The following is a 15,881-nucleotide window of genomic DNA, read 5'->3' on the forward strand; positions in this document are numbered from 1 at the left end:
ACAAATAGAAGCATTCGTGTTCGGCCCAGGTATTCCCTAAATACCACTGAAAGTTCACTGCATTACCTTCGCTCCCCAGCAGCCTTACAAAAGCTGCAACTGCAGCTTTCTTCCCGAAACTCACGCTGTGTGCACTGCAAAGCTCAAACGCACGAGCTTTCAATCGCACTCCCAACCTAACTCCCCCACAAGAAGCTCTCTTCGCATGCTTCGCCTCTCACTCTCTTGCATTTTCTTTCTCACCTGCGCCCACACGCACACACAGACATGCACGCACGTCAGAAATATGCAACCGGAGAGCGAACTTTTGCGGTGATCCGAGCCGAGCAACAGGTCTACTGGGGCAACCGTTTCACCTTTGGGCTCCAGTTGTCTTCGATATCGCGCTTAGAACGGACGTGTAAAGGTTTAAAGCGACGAACGTGGCGTGCAAGTGTACCAACCGTTTTGCATTTGGCCACTGAGTGTTTTTCGTGCTCTCTACCGCGCGCACGGCGTTGTATTGTGTGGCTGCTGGGGGCCACTTTTCTTCCTTGAAGTGTTTGCTGAAGCTTTCGAGGTGCCCCGGCCAAATGCGCTTTGCAGCGTCTTAACGTCGAAGCTGGTGTGTTTTTTTTCTCTTCTGTTTCGTTTGCAACATCAACATTTAGTGTATAAAGCCTAGCCCACAGAAAATTTACCGGCGAATAAATTGACATCGTTCGGTTTGCCAAGTCGGATTGCGCTTAGTGTCAGTCAATTCAAGCATCGCAAGCGGTGGACTGTGTGTTGTAGAAGTGATTGCCGGAAGGCGACAAGAGACGAACCCCGATCATCACCGCTCGAAGGAACCCTTCTGGGGCGTGAATCAGTTTTGGGTCGAGACCCCGTTGTGCAACCACCGTGTCGCGATGATGATGAGACTCTTGAACTTGAAGATCAGCAAGTGGGGCAGGAAAACGATGCGATAAAAAGTATCAACCCAAGGACGGAAAGGAAGTAGTTACTGCATGTACTTTCTTTTCGTCATGGAAGAAACCTGTCCGCCATCCACTGACCAACGCACACACGTGCAAACCGAATATCAAAACAAGCGACTTGAATCAAGCGCGTATTCGAACTGTTTCGTACTTTTTTGTGGGGAAATCAAAAAGGTACGAGGACAGCATAGCGCGGCGGCCCGCCTTTGTACTAGAGTCAGCTGCGATTTAGTTATAAATTTTCGAGTTCGCGGACTCGAAAAAGTGCTTTAGCGCGCGTACAGAACCGATAGAGTGCTCCTCATCGTTGGAGTTGTTGGTATGAAACGAAAAATGTAAAACAGTCTTTGACCAAATCATCGCCGAGCTGAAATAATGTTATATAAGCGACAGAAACTGTGGACACAAATAGAGCGTTTAGTTTTAGTTGGAAAAATCTGATTGTTGCGGAAAGAAACTGGGAGGCAACAACAGACGAAAAACTGCCCATGTAAATAAACAATTCACGTGCACTGTTTTATTCGTTGGTAGTGGTTTCAGATGAACATTCGGCTTTGTGTAACCCGACGAACAGAGCGCAAAAAATGCAACCACGACGGATGGACTGAAGGAAGCTACATTAAATGAACAATTCGTATCGTGCTCGGTTTTTTTCTTGTTCGGGCAATGTGGTGTTGAAATAATGAAAAATGCTCTTTTTTGTTGTGGTTGTACGGTGCACCGAACGCCAACCGAAACCCGCCAAGAAAATCGAGAAGAAAAATTGCCATTTTTATTGTAATCGTGCATCGTACCGCTCATTTGCAGTTTCTGTGGTGTCCGATATGTGACATGATTAAATTTTTAGTTTTTTTTTCTTATGCACTCCGTGATTTGATATGGTCACTTGAGACCGTGTTCCGATTCCACCATTTTTTTTTTTTTTTTTTGTTGAACCGTTTGCCGCCGCATATAACTGAGCCAGTTGAAAGCGATAGTTTTAAGTGTAAAATGCACGGCGATTGCCGCTGGAGGGAAACGTAAATGCTTTTCTCTTACGGCGATAGCGAATGATACCGATGTAAGAAGTGATTACTGCAAGTATGAAGTCAAGATACTTTCAGAAAGAGACCGATTGGACTGCTAAAGTTATCGCTGAAGAGAAGTGTATTGATAAAACGGTGCTCGTGAATTGTAACCAACCGCACATCGGGAACTGCATTCGATAGCGATCCGAGCTAGAGCAGGTTGGAGGTATTTGAGTCTTTTTTTTTGTAACAGAACTTAACGAGGCTTGCTACTGTGATCCATGAACCGTGCATTTTTGAATGGCTTGCCAACACACACGTGGAACGTGTGTTACTTTGGTGATTCTCTTTCTCTCTGGTGCTCCATTTGCCAACACCATTAATGTGTGCGCGTGATATGCGTCAAATTTCGGCCTATAGAGAGCCGACTGCTGGAGTGTAGTATTTTCTTTTTCAATCACGTAATGTTGATAAATAAACGGTTATATCATTGACAGAACCTTATACTTCCCTATTCCAGAGTGGTTTGGATTCGACGGGGGGTTTTGACATGACATGGAAGAGACTTGAATTTCATCATTTCACAACACAAAAGGGAACACAGATTCTGTCAGCGGTCTGGGCTTAATTGGTCTTGAAGTTGCGGTCGGTGTTTTCCTTCGTGGGAATTCCGATTGAGACAAGAATATTCCCGTTTGCGTAGCTCAAGATTTCAACATCTTGGGTAAAGTATCATTCGTAACTATGGTATTGTGCGTAAATTAGTGTTCAGTCACACTGTGGCTTTTCATGGGTACATTTTTGCATTACTTATCTATCAATCAACTTTGTTTAGTGATTTAGATGTGAATTTCCACCAAAAATACAATTTTATTAAAATTAATTATTTTGATAAAAATTCCCATTTTCCTTCTAAAGATTTTCTATGCTTACATCAAAAACTCTAACTCCGTTTTCAACCATTTGAAACGTTGGAGTTAGCGTTGAAAAAATTGTTCTTTAAAATTTGATCCTGCTTGAATAAGAAAAAAATTAGCTTGCAAGATCATAGTCGATGTTCCTCATTTTCTTTATAAACAAAACGTTATTAGCTATATCGAGAATTAGTTGGACGAATAACTGAACTGTTTTTTTAATGATAAAAATATTACTTAAATTGTTGCATTTAATTTAGTACTGAAGCAATCTCTAACTAGTCAGTAAGTACTGAAAATTAAATTTCGCAAACTGGATTATTATGTTTAAACATGTGCTACGTGGAAAAAAGCTTAAAAAAGGCTTATTTATCACGTTCATAAAAAACTGTAGGGAAATTAGGACAGCTGTGTGTAGAAGGGTTTTGCACAAATACAATACCACCTCGACCACCTCGGATTAAATTTTCATGTGTTTTCTTATTCCTCACGGTAAGCTAATCCGTAATAAGCATTGCCTTGAAAAGATTAAAGTTTTTCAACCAAAACTGTGATTATTTGCTCGGCGGGTTCGTCGCTTCTAAACGTTGGCCCTTGGCAAAACTCATTTAAGTATCTAAAAAAGTGACCTTCTCTTGAAGTTATCTCAGAACTTTTCGTTGGAAGTTCCGAATAGAGAAATGTAAGGCAATTTTTCGCAAAGATTTAATTTAAATCTATAAAATATAAAGCCAATAGTGGTTCTGGTGGCAATTTCAAAATAAAAAGCTCATAATAATCAGATTTCTTATTGCGAAATCGATGAAAATACGTCTTTTTCGTGATAACGTTATTTGTGACTCTCAGCAATTGGTTGATCAAAAATGCACAATTTACTTGTTGCAAGAATAAAGTTGAAAATTTGGTAGTTTTTTATCAAATACCTTAAACAAAGTCTGGTAACTCGGAATCCTTTGGTTGTATAGAAAAACTGTCCTAGAACGACTGCTGAAAAAATACACTTGACATTTTGTTTTTGACAAAATACTAAAAATAAATACCAAATTTCTAATTAAAATTGAACAGAACCTACTTCTGCTCAAACCAATCATTTTACTAGTGGATGGCCATTAGGACGGCGGTCCTAACTGAGTGGTAGCAGTAGCAGCAGCGGCGCGGTGGTTGGATGAAAGTTACATACATTGATGATATTGTTGGTTTCGTGCGAACTTGGCACGAAATAACTTTTGAATTTTTGATGTCTAACGATGCCAATTAAAGTAAGTTTTCTTCCCACGAGTCCCGTTTCAACATTCACGTAAGGTTGGGAGTTATGAGTAGAAGTGCCTTTGCTGCTCAAATCGAAATTTCTTTATAAAGTTAGTAAAGATCATAGCATAGCTTTTGCCACGTAGTCATAGCATGTGCCTTATAGACCCAAAAATGTTTAATGAGTGGAAGTTGAATTTAAAGTTTTGTTGAAAATTTTAAATGTAATTTCCAACGCTAATTTTCGAACGCGTTTTTCTTGAAACTATTACTTTTGAGTTGTGCAGTGTTGCACGAAAACGACGATATGAGATAATCTATCGTAATGTTAGTTCCATGTAGTTCAATCTTGCGGTCGTGAGTCGTGACACACTGGCATTTATATTTTTGTCTACATAATTCTTATTACAACTCGAAGTTATTACTTTGAGAAGTTTTTGGTAAATATTCCAGGATGCATGGTGAATTTCCTGAAGAAAAAATTTAACGGCATATTTTTAATTTAAACTTTTTAAGAGTAATTTTATTTTTATTCAATTCTTCCTTATTCTTTTGGTAGCTTCGAACCAAAATGCTTCTGTTGATTAACATTCGTTTTCGTGATATCTATTTATTTGAGTGCAACTGAAATTTTTTTTCTGAATAAAAATGTAATATTTGTTTACATGTTTTTTTGTAGTGTAGATATTTTTACAAATTGCCTCATGCCGGTTTTTATTAGGTGCGCAACAAAGTTCTCGATATTTTTTTAATAAAAATGCAACTTTATTTCGAAATAGCATGCATTCGCTTGGAACGACTTGGTCAATACCGAAGCAAGCTGTACCTTCGTTTAGCATGGATATTTGTAGAGCAATTCCTACAATTCAATGTCTTCGAAGGTTTTTGGCCTTCCTCCACGCAGATAGTCGTTAACAAAGAATTTACCGTTTCTGAAGCGATGGAACCAATCACGACACGCTGTTTCACTTAGAGCAGCTTTCACTTTCACTTTTGCTCCAGCAGTCATTTTTTTTTGAATTAAATGAGAAAAGTAACCACTCCCGCGATTGACAATTATTTAGTACAAAATCAGATGTTTTCACATAACTAAAAGTATATGACATCACAATGAAATTACTAACGCAGTGTTTCCCAACCGGGGGGCCGCGGCTTTCAAGCGGGCCGCGAAGCTCTTGGTAAATTTGACAGATTCGACATTTCTAGATACCCTGTGAAAGCGGATTTTCAACTCTTCTGCGTATTAGGACCAAAATGTGAAACAAACCAGAACTGCAAGACGATATGAGACTGAAATGTGCCCTCGTATTGCAAAATTTGTCTCTGAAGTTCTTTTGGGGGCCGCGAAGCACTCTGTGTTTCGCAAATGGGACCGCGAAGCTCTTGGTATTTAGCAAAATGGGCCGCGGAGTCAAAACGGTTGGGAACCACTGGTATAGACTGTATATAATTGTCAAAAAATAGAATGAATAAATTAAAATAGTTTAGGGATTATAATTTGTTTCGAATACGTTTTAGGTTTCGTAATTAAAGTTTTCAATGTTGCATAACTGATTAAAATGTGACTACATTAATTATCTATAGATAAATCGTCCAGCTCAAACCTTTGCAGGGGTATGTGGCGGGACCATCATCATCATCATCATCACCACTGGCCAAAAAATTAAGATTCATTAAACTATTTAGTATAACAAACTTTTCGCATATATAATGCGGTGATTTTGATAAGGACCGTTTTTATTGTTCGTGTAGAAAATGGTTATGGTTGCTCCCAAAAGCGATTGTAACCCATTGTAGAAGATGCTGGCTTCGTTTTGGAATATTCATTACATTTCATACAAAACAGGCTGATTTACTCCTCAATATGTGAAAAGACTCTGCCGAATATTGCCCAGCATGAGCGCTGCGTGTTTTGCTTTGTGTTGTGTTTCTGCCGCTCGCAAAAAAAATAATACATTTGCTGCTTACACCACAGCTGAGCAAAAAAACAGTGATAAATCACTCTTGAGAATCCACAGAAGTTCACCGCGGTACGCACTGCTGAGATAAATTCGATAGCAAACATGCGCGATGGGCGGCTGGATATTGTTGTTTAAGTTTCGAGATGCAGAGCAAACAACGCAATCTACTTTTCTACCTAAATACTCCCCTTATTTGCCTAAAAGATACACAGTATAATCACTGTAGTGTGCTCTGTTGTGTAGCTATTGAGCGTAATGTCCTTTAGTGTGAGAAAGCTCCCACCAGTTTATTATCTCCTTGGAGAGATACCTCAGATTCTACTGCGGGGGTTTTTGCAAGCTACTCAGATACACACGATTCGCTGCTCTCTTCAAGCAAGGACGTGTGAAAGCAGTTGTTCTCACAGTAAAGGATATTTTCCTACACGCTAGTGATTCTCTGAGCAGAAGTTATAAGCCCAATACAAAATATTGAAAAGTTTCAAGAAAGACGGTTATAGTTTGACCTTTTTCACATTTCCCAGACGATGTCTGCTTCCATCCGACACAAGAAAAATTTGGTTGTCTTTTTTTCTAGTCGCTACATTATCATGTTATGTTTTGTTGGTGTAGCTGAGAGCTCCATCAATTCAGTTTCGCTGTTTGCCAACATGAAATGAGATTAGTTTTTCGTTCATTCGAATTACACACGACATGAAATTTCTTCAAGTCTTGCGAAACTGCTAAATTTACTTGACTTGCAAAAAGGGTGGAGTCTCTTACTGTATAGATCTACTGCTTTTCCAATTGATTTGTATGCTGATTATCGCACTAAAAGTTTGGGGAAAACTTCACCTATCGTTCAAAAAAGAAAAGCTTTGGTAACTTTTATATAAAAAATATAAAGGTATTCTTCACCTTTCGATCAAGATTTTGGCGTTCAAAATTCTTTCTGCTAAGGTGGGACGTAGTCCTACGTCAAAAGGATGAAAGCAAATGATGTGAGTTTCAAAATTTGGAACGAATCATCTGCTTCAGTTGTGCTGAATAAAGAACGCATGACTATAATTGGTTAGAAAAATCTGCTACGTCGATGTCCCGGTAGTGAAGAGTGTTGTGCTTGAACTTGCTAATAATTGAAGTTGAAGTCTTCCAAGAAAACAACATCTAAGGGAAAAATAGATGAATGATGATTGAACTTCTAAAAAGTTATTAATTTTGAATTTATTCATCTGAGCAGCAACAGATCGTTGTAAATACAATTTGACGGTTCAAGATTTCCATGTACAGCTAATACCAGAATCACCCTCGAACTGCTCACCGTCCTTCATTCGGTAATTATACCCTCAAGTAAATCAAGTACTTTCACATCCCGAATGGATGAATTCTGCAAGTGTCACCGCAATTACCTCGCCTATGGCCTAGTGCTGCGCTACTTATATAAAACCGACGTTTTTATTTCTACCGCCAAAAGGTTGAACCGGGGTTTGCAAACGAGCAGAATGCACGAGAAACTTCTCCGGCTCCACCACCACCACCAAAGTGGTGACTAGCTGACCGTTCGGTTTTGTTGATTTATTTACTTAGGTTACCGCACCGGTGTGGCTAGTTTTGCGATGTTCCAGTAGCTAGGCTAGGTGTAAATGCAACGAGAAACGCTGTAGAGTATTATTTCATCCGGCAGTAATTTGTTCAAAATAGCCAAAAAAATTACACAGAATAGCTCTTGGAGTAAGCTATTTGATCGCAACTTGCTACTAGACTTCTCGCCTCGGCTGCACACTGTGACACACGGCTACGAAACGGTTGATGCTTGTTATGTCTGCTGCTGCGAGTGCATAAACAAACTCACCCAACCTGAAAGCTTCACGCAAATTGTTACTCGCTTGCATACCGCGCACATTGTAGGCTCAACAGCGTTGTCTACTTGTGTTGCGCCCTGTGTTGATGTTTTCATACTTTTTCTCCACTACTTTGCGGTACATTTGTGGATGCTTATTTTTACCACGTTTTGCCAGCCAATACTAGAGCACAGTTTGCTAACTGCCGAGATGTGTTATAGAGTACAAACATGAATTAGGTTTATTGAATACAATTCCAAGGAGAAACGTTGACTGCAAAGATTTTTTCAACGTTATTTTTCTGGGAATTATAGAATGGTAACTTGTGTGTTTATTACACATTGAAAAATAGTATTTGCATCGTTTCGTATCATAGTTTGATCCATCTTTCGAAGCTAGTTATTATTACCTGGCACGATACACAATCATTTCTGATATGTGCCCTCAATTTTTGGGTTGAACAGCTGTTTGGCGGTCGCTTTTTAGCTCTATCGCGCACGAACACAAAACTGCAGCGAAAAGCAAACGAAATTACCAACTTGCAACAGAAAAAGAGAATTTCGTTGAATTACCCAATGGGGGTGGACGTGAGCTGTTGTTATTTTAACATATTTATGGAGAAACCCCCCCCCGACCGAAGATTGTTGTGCCGGGTAAAATTAATATTATTCATTTACTGCTCAGTGAAACCCCTCGGCGGGGCAAGGTCATGTAAACGGAATGATTTAGCTCTAGCATGCCAACTGCAGTTGACCTTGAAATTTTGCGCACGAAATCTAAGCATAATGAACGGAACGAAACTAAGTTCGAGGATTAGCAATATACTGGCAAAAATATCACATGTTTTTGTTGAGCCTAATCGAGGTAAATGAATGCAAAAATTCGCACACTTTTGTCTTCGTGGTTTAAGCACCAGACAAAAAAGGAAAAGCATGGATGTTAAGTCGCCTGATTTCGCCTTACGTCGCCTTACGAATAATCACAAACAACGGCTAAGCAGGAACTAAAAAATAATCGCTCTCCTATTGTTAATGCAGAATGCTGACACAACAAAAAGTGTTTGGAGATTCTCAAAGAAAAGTAGAAATTAAAGTTTTTATTCGGCTTTCTCAGCCGTTTTTAAAAGGACGATAATCAAGTTGAACTGCCAGACGTTTCGACCATTTTTGGTAGCCTTTCTCAAGGAAAGCTGTATTTATCAACTTTTTTCGGTAATAAATATGCTGTTTAGAAATTACTTCTATTGAAAAATCTCTGCAGTTTGTTTTGTGTTACTAGAAACAAATGTTTCACCCCGCCTCCAAAATGACGTCGCGTTGCGAACCAGTCTGCGCTCTATTTATTGTAGAGCAGATTTTTTCCACTGAATTTACAACCCGCCGCGTGCCGCAATTTCTCACAAACGTCGCGCGGGCACACACCTCACTGATGGCGATCGCGGTAAAATATGATGAATCATCAACAGCTGTATATCTGAATACAGCACGCGGCATACGACAACCATTACTACTGCTAATACGGCGCTCTGACCGATGGACGAGGATTATGCAGATTAGAAACTCAAACCGGGACGTGCTGCTTGACTGAAGTTGGATAATTTCGAAACATTCTTTATTACACGTGGAGGGTGGTAACCGTCTACAGAATAACAACACATGAAAGCTTCATTGGAAAACAGATTGGCTGATTCGAAAGTTATGTGCATTCTTGTATATAATCGATAAATTTTAAAACTACTTTAGCGTGAAACTAGAACTAAGCTCCTCGTTGCTTGTATCTACAGTCTCTTTGTTCTACCAATTCGATGTTTTTTTTTCTCCCGTTTCGCTAGCACAGAGATTCGATTGTCAACCGTCATGTTTGCGCAACAATCGATTTTTGCACTGAAGAATAAAACCAAATGTCAATAAATAAGAATCGCTCAGCTGATCGCGGTCTCGCAACTCACGCCTTCTCGAATGTGTATGCAGTGTAAGCGTCGTTTCACTAGGGAATTGCGCCCGTTATTCGCCTGCCTAACCGATTCGTCTGTATCGACATTTCGCGATAATAATGGAACATAACTTCGCCGCGCCGTAGGTTATACAATTACCGGCTGACTGCTGCTTTTAGCATTATTTAATTCTAATGACAGTCACTCTCCTTGGGAGTGTTCTACGGCGGTTGATGAATTGATTCGTCGGGATTGGAAGCTTTCATTCCTGAGCAGGGAGCGAGTGGAAATTGCCAGCCTAAGTGTAATTCTAGGATGCGATCTTACAGTCGATAGGTTAGAGTTTAAATTTATACCAATTGACATTTTAAAATTATTTGCATTTTTACATATTATTGCTTTAAGAATTCATAAACTTTGTGGTTAAGTTTTTCTCGAATTTCCGCGTGCACCACAACTTCAACTACTCGGTAAAACCCGACCAACCTCCCAGCTTCTCATTTGAATCGTCATCAGAATGTTACGATTCTTGTTATGTAAATTTCCTGTCGTCTCCGACTTGCTTCTCTACCTATCTATCGATCGCGTTTCGCTCTACGCTGCTCCTATGTGCGATCGACGCCGCTCTCTGTTTCAGCTGACTCAGAGGCTGTTTGCAAAACCGTTGTTCGGGGGGTGATGCAAATCTATGTACACGCAAGTTTTCAGCGTGACGATCTGATTTCAGCAGCAACTGTCACTAACACTGCCCCAGGGCACTGAACACGGCGATCAATCGCGCGCACCAACACAGAGGGACCGTGCGCTTCGTTGAATTTCCCTTCCTACCTGAGACTGACGGTGCTGCACTCAGCGTCGCTAGGCGACTATTCTGGACTACATTCAGCACTCCCTTTCAAAGCCACTTTGCCACAGCAGCGGCGGCATGAATTTGTTTCAAGGTCAACGAATTGATTGTATGTAAGATATTTCTATCATTTGCCCCAACCGCCGCCGCCATCCGCCATCCACCACCCGTGCCGTGTGTCGTTCGGCATCGAGCCTCGAGCAACGCGATTTGGGAGTGCTGTTTTTTTTTCGTTTATGTACTTCAAGTACTACCCCCTCGGTCGGTTGCTACTTGATCAGAGAGCAGACGAAATAGAAAAAAAAACACGAATCAATCAAGATTTTTAACCGTAAGCCGTTTCTGTGCGATTTCTATCGAATGACTACTGGCAAAAACGTGTAAGGTCAGCCATCAGTTTTCCTTCCTCACCGCGAAAAGGCTGTAATTTTGCTTGAAAAGTGAGTTTTTTTAGTAAGAGCACTTTTAAGAGTGTCATACAAAGGAATTGACTAGGGTGGTCGGTATTACCGACTTTTCGAAAAACCGGTATTTCGGTATTCATAGAAATAAAAACCGGTAAAACCGGTAAAAACCGGTATTTTCATTTTTTTCGGATTAATACAAACCAGGGGTGACTCGTGGTCTTTAAACCTACTTTTTCAACTACAAAATTCTTAAAATCCTAGTTTGGGGAAGTAATTATAAAACTGAAAAATTATTAAAGATATAGTGTGTCGAACGTCTCCGGTAGTGGTTTTCTTCGGCCGGTTTTCTGCAGCAGTCTTATGCAAAAACCTGCCGAAGACGTTACCTACATAAATTTGGATTAGAAATTTATTTTGTGCTTAGCGTTTCAAGTTGCATCTATGTATGGACGTGTCGATGCATGATTATGTTTTTGCATTTATGAGTACCTATGTTTCATTACGATCCAGATTTTTTTGTAAGATTAGGAGCTCTGTGACCATTGTTCTGATCTCTTGTGGTAAACGATCCAGATACAACACTGGATAACAGTGTTTCAAGAACTTCAATAAATGAATCTAGTGATATGAGTACAAAGAACATAACTTCGAAACTAATGTAATAACAAAAAAAAAAAAGGAAGAATTTCATTCAATTTTTTTTTCACATCGCGAAACTTAGTTTCAAATTAGCGAATAACTTGAAAATTCGTAGAAAAACTGTTGAGAAGAGTATATGAAAGAAGTAAAAAAAAGAAATCACGATCAGACCAGAATTTACTTTTTACGAATCCTTATGAATCGAGGGTAAATAGTTCTTTATGCTGTTTGATGCTCTTTAAACAGTTCGTTCAAATTATTTATTATTATAATTATTTTCTTAACTTTAGCTCCTGATGGAGAAACGAAAAATTCGACATATAAACATGTTTGTAACTGAAACAGAAATAAATATTTGAAATGAAAGGTTGGTAAAACATATATAAAAATAGAGAAAAAGCAGAAACTTTTACACGAGTGAGGCCGGGTACATTCAGCTAGTTTCCAATAAAAGTGAAATTAAATTTCATCTTTTCGAGGAGCAGTAATTTTTAGAATGAAATTCTTTATTGGTTGATTATTTCATCCTGTAAACACTTTGTATCAACAAAAAATGAATCCCTGATCCAGTGGTGGGCACTGCTAACCGAAAATTTAGCGACGCTAGTCGCTAAGTCGCTAACCGGAAAATTTTGCTCGATAATCGCTAAACGCTAAACGCTAAACGCTTTTTAATATGTAAATAGTCATATCGCTATATTTATTGCTCGTGTTTTGTAAGATCTGGACCACTTTGATCTGTTTTGGTTAAACAAGCGAAAACAATTACCTACAAGAATAACAGAAGTTATTAAGCTTGCATTGAAAATAAATACTCTTAGGAATGTTTTCATAAAAACTCAATTATTATCCGAATCGAAAAAGTAGAACCAAAGTTGTCATAATTTCAAGCGCATTGCAATTTACCAAAGTTCTTGGTGTGGCGAAAATTCAATCTAGACCTTGTGCTTGTTCTTCAAAATGCTCCTGTGGCTTGTACGATAACTGGAACTCCATTCTAGGGTAAAAATACTGACAAAAGTAACTTTCGCAGTAAAGTATGTTCATCTTTCGAAGCAATTTACGTACGCCATCAGCAATTCACAGTTTTTCTAAATATGTTTTGTCGCTTCTCTACAAAATTTAGCGAATTAGCGATTAGCGTTTCGAAGGCCAAAATTTTAGCGACGCTAACAGTTTCGCTAACCAGCTCAAAAATTAGCGAAATCGCTAAATCGCTAACTAAATTTTAGCGTCGCTAAATAGCGAATTAGCGGAATGGTGCCCACCACTGTCCTAATCCAAATTTATATTCATTTATTGTTTTTTTAGTTTTACTTTCAAATAGTACAAAATGAATAATGACTTGCGTTTCTTCGCTGAGATGATTGTGATTACTGCCTCATACTATGATTTTCATAATTTGTAGTTAAACTGGTAGGTTCAAAACCCTTGCGTTGCCACTGTGAGTATAAGTGTGTAAAGAGATTAGCTGTTCTACTTAAAACATAAATGTTTTGCTTTATTGCTATGAAGTTTTTTGACATATTATCGATACAAACAAACAAATCGTCTGAATCCGAGCAGAACAAACAGAAAAGATAACAAAAATTGATAAACAGTTTGATAAATATTATAATTGATAAATTATTATTCAATGTTGCTTCTGTATAAATGTATTTATTATACATATACATCGTCATGTGATTTGTAAATCCTAAGTGAGTAGCATTCATTAGCCTAACAATGATTTATGATTATTGTGCCAAGTTTTTTTTTTCAATTTAAAGAAAAATACCGAAAATACCGGTTTTTTCGCCTCTCTAATACCGATATTTCGGTATTGGAAAAAATATCGGTTTTACCGGTTTTACCGGTTTTTGTTTCACCGGTACACCACCCTAGAATTGACTCATTCCGATATACCAGACAGATTTCCATTAAAAACTATTCAATCGATTTCTCGATTTGAACACTTTTAGTCACCTTTGAAAAGTTTTTATGCCCCTCACTAATGCAGAAGTGCGTCAAAAGGTCGCTGAGTTATAGCTTGCCGGGTTCGTCGCTTCTACGTTTGCTTGCGGGATTTGAGTCTCTAGAGAAGTTATCATTGCTAGCAGCACCAAAATTCCCAGGAATGGTTAAAAGACTATAATCTTTTATTTCTAGTTTGAGCTCTAGGATAAATTCTGTGTTTACCAGTGCACAATGGTCCAGAAACCAAATTTAGGTGGAAATTTGGGTCTATTTTAGATTTTTTTGGGTCATTTTAGAGAAAAACTTTCTCATACAAAGTTGTTACATATGATAAAGCGCTTATTGAAAAATTATCAAAAATTAGGATAACCTACATTTTCGATGCAATCAAGTATCTAACTTTTTTATCTTTGTAGATAGAAAAAAAATTTGTTCTACAATGTTATAGCTCCATTTATTTTAAGTAACTTTGTAAAAAAAATTTTTTCTCTATCTTTGAAAACAACCGATTTATATTGAAAAAAAAACACATTTTGCGCTCTAACTTTTTTATTTCAAGATTCATCTCAAAACTGTCTTTGAACGACTTTTTTTAATAATTTTTCAATAAGCGCTTTATCATATGTAACAACTTTGTAGAAAAAAGGTTTTCTATAAAATGTTGCTATAGAGCTCTAAACCCAAATTTCTTCCTAAATTTGGTTTCTGGACCATTGTGCAGTGTAATATTTAAGATGCATGAATCTATTTTTTTGTTCTCACAACATATACGCATAAAACTTGTCCTGGTTGTGTAGGTAACTGATTGAGAAAAACATTTTGTGGAATGGTTTTTCAATATTTGGACTAATAGAACTTCAACGAAATGAAAGAAAAAATCTACATACACTAATTTGTAACTTAAGTCAAACTGAACTGAAACTGAATTGGAAACCAACTGAAACTGAAGTGAACGAAAAAGGGACTGGAGTGAACTGAACCTCTACTGAAACAACTGAAACTGAAACCTATTTAAAGTTGTACTAAAATTGAGCAGAAATATAATTGAAACCTCACTGAAATTGGACCGAAACTGACTTGAAACTGCACAAAGCTGAACTAAAACTGTTGATAAAGGTAAATGAAATTAAACTAAAGTTGAAGTTGAACTGAAACCCAACTGAAGTTGTACTAAAACCGAACTGAAAATAAAACTGAAAATTAACTGGAACTGAACTAAAACTAAACTGAAACTTAACTGGAACTGAGCTGAAACTGAACTAAAGCTGGCTAAACTGGACAAAGCTGAAATAAAATGAAATTGAAGTTTAAACAGAACTAAAACCTAATTAAAGTTTCAGTAAAACTGAACTGAAACGGAACCTAAAGTGAACTTAAACTTAATTGAAACTGAACAGAAACAGAACTGGAACTGAAATTCAACTGAAATTTAACTGAAACTATACTAAAACATAACTGAAATTGAAGGAAAGCTGAAATGAAAAAGAACAGAAACAAAACTAAAATTAAACTGAAACTGAAGCGAAATAAATCTGAGACTAAACAAAAACTGCAGGGAAGCTGAGCTGAAACTGATCCTAAACTTAACTGAAACTGAAATAAAACCAAATTAAAACTGAACAAACCTCAAGTAGAATTAAAAATAAGATTAAACTGAAGCTTAGGATGAACTGAAACTTAACTGAAGTTATAGTAAAAGTAAACTGGAGCTCAACTGAAACTGAACTGAAACTGAACCGAAACTGAATGTAAACTGAACTGAAATTAAATTGAAACTGAACAGAAACAAAACTGAATCTGAAACTTAACAGAAATTTAACTGAATATAACTGAAATTGAAGGGAAGCTGAACTGAAACTGAACAGAAACAAAACTGAAATTGAACTGAAACTGAACTAAATCTGGATTGAAACTGGACAAAGCTGAAATAAACCTAGAAATAAAATTTAACTTAGACTCAGGCTGAACTGAAATTTAATTGAAGTTATAGTAAACTTAACTGAAACGAAACCTAAAGTAAACTGAAACTGAATTGGTATTGAACAGAAACAAAACTGAAACTAAACTGAAATTGAACTGAAACATAACTAAAGTTGAAGGGAAGCTGAACTGAACTGAACAGAAATAAAACTGAGACTAAACTGAAACTGCAGGGAACCTAAACTTAAACTTTACTGAAACTAAAATGAA

General features: G+C 37.7%; 1 protein-coding gene across 2 annotated transcripts in view; it reads left to right on the plus strand.

Annotated features, from left to right (window-relative positions):
• The first annotated feature begins 385 nt into the window (after positions 1-385).
• LOC129725142 (uncharacterized) overlaps positions 386-15,881 on the plus strand; it is a 111,281-nt gene continuing 95,785 nt past the window's right edge. For both annotated transcript variants that reach the window (XM_055680617.1, XM_055680618.1), the window contains exon 1: positions 386-604. The gene's annotated coding sequence lies outside the window, so the exon portion shown is untranslated. The remainder of the gene's footprint in view (positions 605-15,881) is intronic.

The sequence above is a fragment of the Wyeomyia smithii genome, chromosome 2 (assembly GCF_029784165.1).
Source record: "Wyeomyia smithii strain HCP4-BCI-WySm-NY-G18 chromosome 2, ASM2978416v1, whole genome shotgun sequence".
Lineage (NCBI taxonomy): Eukaryota > Metazoa > Arthropoda > Insecta > Diptera > Culicidae > Wyeomyia > Wyeomyia smithii.